Below are 6,551 nucleotides of genomic sequence, written 5' to 3'. Positions count from 1 at the left end.
CAGCCCAATAAATTAGATAGAAAGGAAGAATGAATGAGTACCGGTGTGACAGACAGTTCACTACTGCTTATTGCTTTGTTTTCACTAGAAATTAAGGTTTTAAACGTTACGAATTTTAATATGTGTAATTGAGACAACAGAAATGAAAAGTAATAGGAAAAGCAACTGGGCATACAAGAAAAGTAGAACAAGTTTTGGCTAAGAACAACATCAACAAAAGTGGTATGAAAAATGGAGATATATTTTTGAGGGAAGGGAAATCAATTTTGTCTTAAAATGAGGCTGGTTGTTTCAGGATGGGAAGGAGAAAAAACAGGACAGAAATGTGAATATAGAAAGGAAGGTTGTAGAAGGTTTGTGAAAAGGGGATCTTGTGAAAGGAAATTCCAGGTGAGCAAGCTGAGTAAGAATAAAATAAATGTATTCAAGTGAGAGCATTTAAATATCAAAAGTAAACTGAGGGCACTTGGTCTGCCACTGATGCTGCAAAAAGGTTCTCTGCCTCGAAAGAAAAGACTCTGTGTTTTATTGAAATAAGTTTCTGTGTTTCACGTTGTCTTAATCAGTTCCTCCATTACTTAAAAACAAAAAAACACCGAATCTCTCTCATCAATAGTAGGAAGTAAGTGTTGCATTGATCCTTCTTTATGTTGTATTTGTATATGTTATAAGTGTTCCAGAAATTATGTGAAATTGCTGGAAATCTGAGATGTCCTGGCATCAGGAGCTTGTCACCAAAATTGAGTGACAGGATAGAACAAATGAACGTGTGTATCACGCTGTGGCATGAAGGGTGCAATCCATTCTGGTTTTGTAAAAGACTCCTCCTTTCCCAGACTTTTGCCATTCTGGTGGCCTTGCAACAAGGCATGTCTGATTCTGAAACAGAGAAATTTAACAGGATAAACAATGGCTGTAAAGGACATGAATAGTAGGGCTTATGGGAAACCCAAGGTTGTCACTTCCAGGCTCCCTGACTTTCTTTCTTTTATATGTTTTTTTGTTTTTGCATTTCTTCAACCACCATAGTACATTTAAGCTGGACCTCTTTCAAGCACTATGTAGCTTGGGTTATCAGTGTGTTCTCCTAGTTGTATTTTTCTGGTTGAGTTGAAGCTTTTCCTTGCCATGAGGTGGATGCCCTCACAGTGGCAAAAAAAATTCTCACTGGGGTATACCTTTCACAATCTTTAGTGATCCAGATTCCCACTTCACTGAGGAAATCATGTGGGCCTTGAAGGACAGCCTTGTAAACTTCCTGGGATTATCGCTGACCCCATCACCCTCAATTATCAGGCAAGGACAAGAAAACCAACAGGGTGTGTGAGGGGCATTAACCTGGATTCAAGCAGAACAAGTCTAATTGCAGGGGAGGGAATGAACTGCTGAAAATGGGTACAATTTGTATGACTGTTTTGTTTGATGTTTCCAGAAATATGTTTTTTAAAAAAATCTTTTGTTTTTTAGGCGCAACAAAACTCTTTTCTCTTAAACTACCTGTGATTTAGCAATTTGGTAAAGTATGCCATTCTCAGAAGGACGGAAACATTTATTTTCCTCTCTCTTACTGAACCCTCCAGAATTTGGGACCTCTCAGTGAATGAGTATTATTATCTTCATGGCAATGTGCTTGTTTATGTAAGTTCAATAGGAATGTGATATAATCCTATGTAATAAAGAGGGAATATGCTAATTGACCCTCACACTGTCACAAAGATGGCAGTGCTCACAGCCAATAAGGAGGGAATATGCTAATTGACTATCTCACCCTCAAAGATGGCAGGGCCCGCAGTTACAAGTTGGCCAGCAGGGGAGGGCCATTGTGGGCGATCAGGTCAGCAGGGGAAGGCAGTTGGGGGTGAGCGGTCCAGCAGGGGAGGGCAGTTGGGGGAGACTGGGCCAGCGGGGAAGGGCAATTGGGGGCAACCAGGCTGGCAGGGGAGAGCAGTTGGAGGCAACCGGGCCAACAGGGGAGGACAATAGGGCACGACCGCGCTGGCGGGGGGGGGCAGTTGGGGTCGACCAGGTCAGCAGGGGAGGGCAGTTGGGGACAAGTAGGCTGGCAGAGAAGAGAAGTTGGGGGCAACCGGGCCTGCAGGGGAGGGCAGTTGGGGGTGACCGGGCTGGCAGGGGAGGGCAGTTGGGGGCAATCGGGTTGGCAGGCGATTAATTAGGCGTCGATCGGGCTTGCAGTGGAGTGGTTAGGTGGTGATCAGGCTGGCAGGCAGAAGCAGTGAGGGGCAATCAGGCAGGCCGGCAGGCAAGCGGTTGGGAGTCAGCGATCCCTGCTTGTTAGAGGGATGTCTGACTGCCGGTTTAGGCCCAATCCCTGTGGACCTTACCAGCAGTCAGACATCCTGCAAGGGGTCCCAGATTAGAGAGGGCGCAGGCTGGGCTGAGAGACACCTCCTCCGCTCCCCGTGCATGAATTTCATGCACCAGGCTTCTAGTGTCTCTTTATAACAGGACAGAATTGGAAACTGGTTTGATTACCAAGGCTTTGACTGGAATGTCATATTTAAGAGAGACATGCATAGACTCAAATCATGACCAGCTGACTTTAAGGCATGAAGATTGTCTTATGGAAGTAAATAAAAACTCTCAAAATGTTGGCCTGGTAGCTTGCTCACAAGGTTACCAGAGACCTTAAGGATGACCTGAGTAAACAATGCCACTACTTTGCAGATGCCTGAATGTGGCCAAGATTTGGGGACCTCCAGAAGACAGGAATCCACCCAAATGTCTAGCTAGGTATTGGGGGCAACGTCTGATGGCAAGTTCTTTGCCTTGGCTTTCCAGGCACAGAGAGGCCTTTTTAGGTTCAGTCTGAAGATTCCTCATTGAAAAATTCCAAAAAAGCTGATTTAAATAAAAGAGCCCATGTGGGAGGCCCGGGTGTTAACAGTCTCCAGCACCATGTCTCGTTTGTCTGGCCTACAAGTCCAGCGTGGCCCTTGCCAGTTAGCATTGCTGCTTTTACCTCTCCTGCTCGGCCCCAGTTCGGTTCTCGCCATCTCCTTCCATCTGCCCATCAACTCCTGCAAGTGCCTCCGCGAGGAGATCCACAAGGACCTGCTGGTGACGGGCGCGTAGGAGATCACCGACCAGTCTGGGGGTGCTGGCGGCCTGCGCACCCACCTCAAGATCACAGATTCTGCTGGCCATATTCTGTACTCCAAGGAGGATGCAACCAAGGGGAAATTTGCCTTTACCACTGAAGATTATGACATGTTTGAAGTGTGTTTTGAGAGCAAGGGAACAGGGCGGTTATCTGGCCAACTCGTGATCCTAGGCATGAAGCATGGAGTGGAGGCGAAAAATTATGAAGAGATTGCAAAAGTTGAGAAGCCCAAACCTTTAGAGGTAGAGCTACGACGCCTAGAAGACCTGTCAGAATCTATCGTTAATGATTTTGCGTACATGAAGAAGCAAGAGGAGGAGATGCGCAATACCAATGAATCAACAAACACTCGGGTCCTATACTTCAGCATCTTTTCAATGTTCTGTCTCATTGGACTAGCCACTTGGCAGGTCTTCTACCTTCGCCGCTTCTTCAAGGCTAAGAAGTTGATTGAGTAATAAGGCCTACTCTCCTCCCACCTTGTATCTCAGCCAGCAGAACATCACTGGGACGTGCCTGGCCTAAGGCATCCTATCAACAGCACCATAAAGGCACGTTGGAACTTCTTGCCAGAACTGATGTCTCTTGGTGTGGAAGGACATGGGTTACCACCTACACCCAACAAGTCATTGAGGGACTTCTTTTTAACTTGATAGAATTTGGACTGGTTTTGCAACAATAGGACTTAATAGAGTCACCTGTGACAAAAAATAGGGGTTACCTAGATAATGCCAAAGCCAGCATTTGTACTGGGTTTCCTCATGTGATCTGTTTAAACCATGTTTTCTTTCCTTCTCCCACTTGCTCACCAGCTCGGGCTTCCACTCTAGCTCCTTTACCAAGATTTGAATGACCATGTGGAACTTGTTTTATTCTCATTGTCCTCTTTGGATTTCTGTGTGAAAACACCCTTAACTTTATCTTAACCATTAGCTGAAATGTTTAGATAGCTTCTGGAGGTATCCTTTCTTAATTTTATGTCTCATAAAAGGGTGATGGATGTGACACCTCATAGAAATGAGCTTTGAACTATAGATAACTCTTTTTAAAATTTTTCATTTTAGAGAATTAAAACATTTGTGCTCAAAAAAAAAAAAAAAAAAGCCCATGTGGATAATTACCATTCTTGCTGGCCTCATACAAATAAACAGGCCAAGTTCATCGAAACTATACTTATTTTGCTAATAAATTAGTCCCAGTTTGGCTACCTTTGATTTTAAAAAAATGAGGGTGATTTTAGAAGAATTCTTTCAATGCAAACTATAACATACCTATGTGGATATTCCATTCTAATGCTTTTCATTGTCTTTTGAGTTTGTTTGTTGTTGTTTTAAATTTTCTACCAATAAACAGGACTGGATCCTGAAGTTTTCTAGTTTTTGTTTAAATGTTTTAAAATATTTTCAAAGTCTCAGAGGAGGGAACTGTGGGGGCTCCCGAAAAGTCATGCCAGGATGTGTCTCTTTGGTATGTGGATTGTGTTGAGCTAAAGGCAAACTTGGCCATTGGTTCTCTCCCTTTAACTACCTAGAAGAACTTGAATAAGGGGTCTGGCTCATAATAAGAAACCATCAGCCACAATCTCTTTTTGACCCACCTATATGGCAGGGCAATCTTTTATTTACTAACCATCTGTTCTTATCATCCTCCAATGACCCTTTCAAGATCCCAAAGGTGCATGACCACATTGTCCCTAGCTCCGGATGCCTTATATACCTATGTCCCTCTGTCCATCTCTCAACCTCTTGTGCATGTTGGGTCTGTGACTCTCTCATGTATGCGTGGTTCACAAACATATGGGTGTATACCCTCTTGCTTATTTGTCCCATGTCTATTTGATTATTGGACCCATTATTGTAGAGGAAAGTTTCTTTGTCCCCCACAATGTTAACTAGACTTACTGTAGTACACCTGAAACTAATGAGCTAATATATGTCAATTGTACCTCAATGAATAAAAAAATATCTTTGAAAAAATCAAAATGAATCAGCTACAGACCTTGGCTAGAATAACTCTTACAATAATTCAAATAATACTCTTATCAAGGGTCTGGTAAATCCCGTCAAAGTAAGAAATGTCCAAACCTGTGGAGAAATTTTATAAGAGTATATTTGAGCCAATTTTGGACACATTGAGAAGGCTAAAAAGGGCTAATTCAAATGTAATCCTGATATTTTGGGGGCTAGCAATTGGAATCCATGCCAGCAAGCTAACCTATAATTAAGTCATTACCTCATTTCCAGAAACTGATCTTGTAGAACCTTTTACAGAGGTCATAAACCTGTGAACAGTGCACAGCCAGGAGGGAGGGCTGTTATCACTGGCACCAGGCCAGGCCATCAGATATGGCCAGGACACCCCCAACACCTGAGGGCCTTCTTGCAAAGCCCCGGAAAAAGACCAGAAGCATAATCCATATTTGCGGGACAAAGACCACATATAAAATGAAGGCCCTTGCATGTTTCGGTACTCTGATTTGGAAATTATTCCCGGAGTCCGCAGGTGTAATTAAAACAGTGTTCCTCCACTTCTTCAAAGCCTCGCTTGGGTTTTCTGGGGTCTTCTGCAACAACATGACTGAGAACAAGTACTCAAATACTCTAGAGCAGTGGTCAGCAAACTGCGGCTCCTGAGCAACATGCGGCTCATTGGCTCCTTGAGTGTGGCTCTTCCACAAAATACCACGTGCGGGAGCGCAGGTACAGTGCGATTGAAACTTAGTGGCCCAGGCGCAGAAGTTGGTATTGCTCCAAATGTCACCCCACAGATTGGCCCTGATCACCTGCCAGGCCTAGGGACCCTACTCCTGCATGATTTTCTTGCACAGGCATCTAGTATATATATATATATATATATATATATATATATATATATATATATATATATTTAATTGATTTCAGAGAGGAAGGGAGCAGGAGAGAGAGATAGAAGCATCAATGATGACAGAATCATACATCAGCTACCTTCCACATGCCCCCCACTAGGGACAGAGCCAGCAACCCAGGCATGTGCCCCCTCCCCCCTGGCCCCCTCCCCCAACTTGGATCAAACCCAGGACCTGCGCTCCATCCAGTGATCCAAACCAGGTAGGGAATATTTGTTTTTTAATTGATTTCAGAGAGGAAGAGAGAGAGGGAGAGAAAGAGAGCACAATGATGGGAGAGAAAGAATCACTGATAGGCTTTCTCCTGCATGCCCCCCCACTGGGGATGGAGCATGAAACCCTGGGTTGTGCCCTGACTGGCAATGGAACCCTGACTTCCTGCTTCACAGGTCCAAGCTCATCCACTGACCCATGCTGGCCGGGCAACATGAAGCTCTTTCAAATGCTGCTTGGAAAACACTACATAAAATTGCTACCTGTTATAGAAGGCCAGAGGCATATGTACTTGGGGTCATTTCTGTCTGGCTAGTGGAGTGGTGGGTGATA

At 44.2% G+C, this 6,551-nt stretch overlaps 1 pseudogene; it reads left to right on the top strand.

Moving 5' to 3' along the window:
- Window positions 1-2,865: 2,865 nt before the first annotated feature.
- Window positions 2,866-4,224, top strand: LOC118654519 (annotated as a pseudogene).
- The last annotated feature ends 2,327 nt before the right edge of the window (window positions 4,225-6,551 follow it).

Source organism: Myotis myotis, unplaced genomic scaffold, assembly GCF_014108235.1.
Source record: "Myotis myotis isolate mMyoMyo1 unplaced genomic scaffold, mMyoMyo1.p scaffold_m19_p_4, whole genome shotgun sequence".
NCBI lineage: Eukaryota > Metazoa > Chordata > Mammalia > Chiroptera > Vespertilionidae > Myotis > Myotis myotis.
The sequence above is the reverse complement of the archived record's forward strand: the minus strand, read 5'-3'. Positions and strand labels throughout refer to the sequence as shown.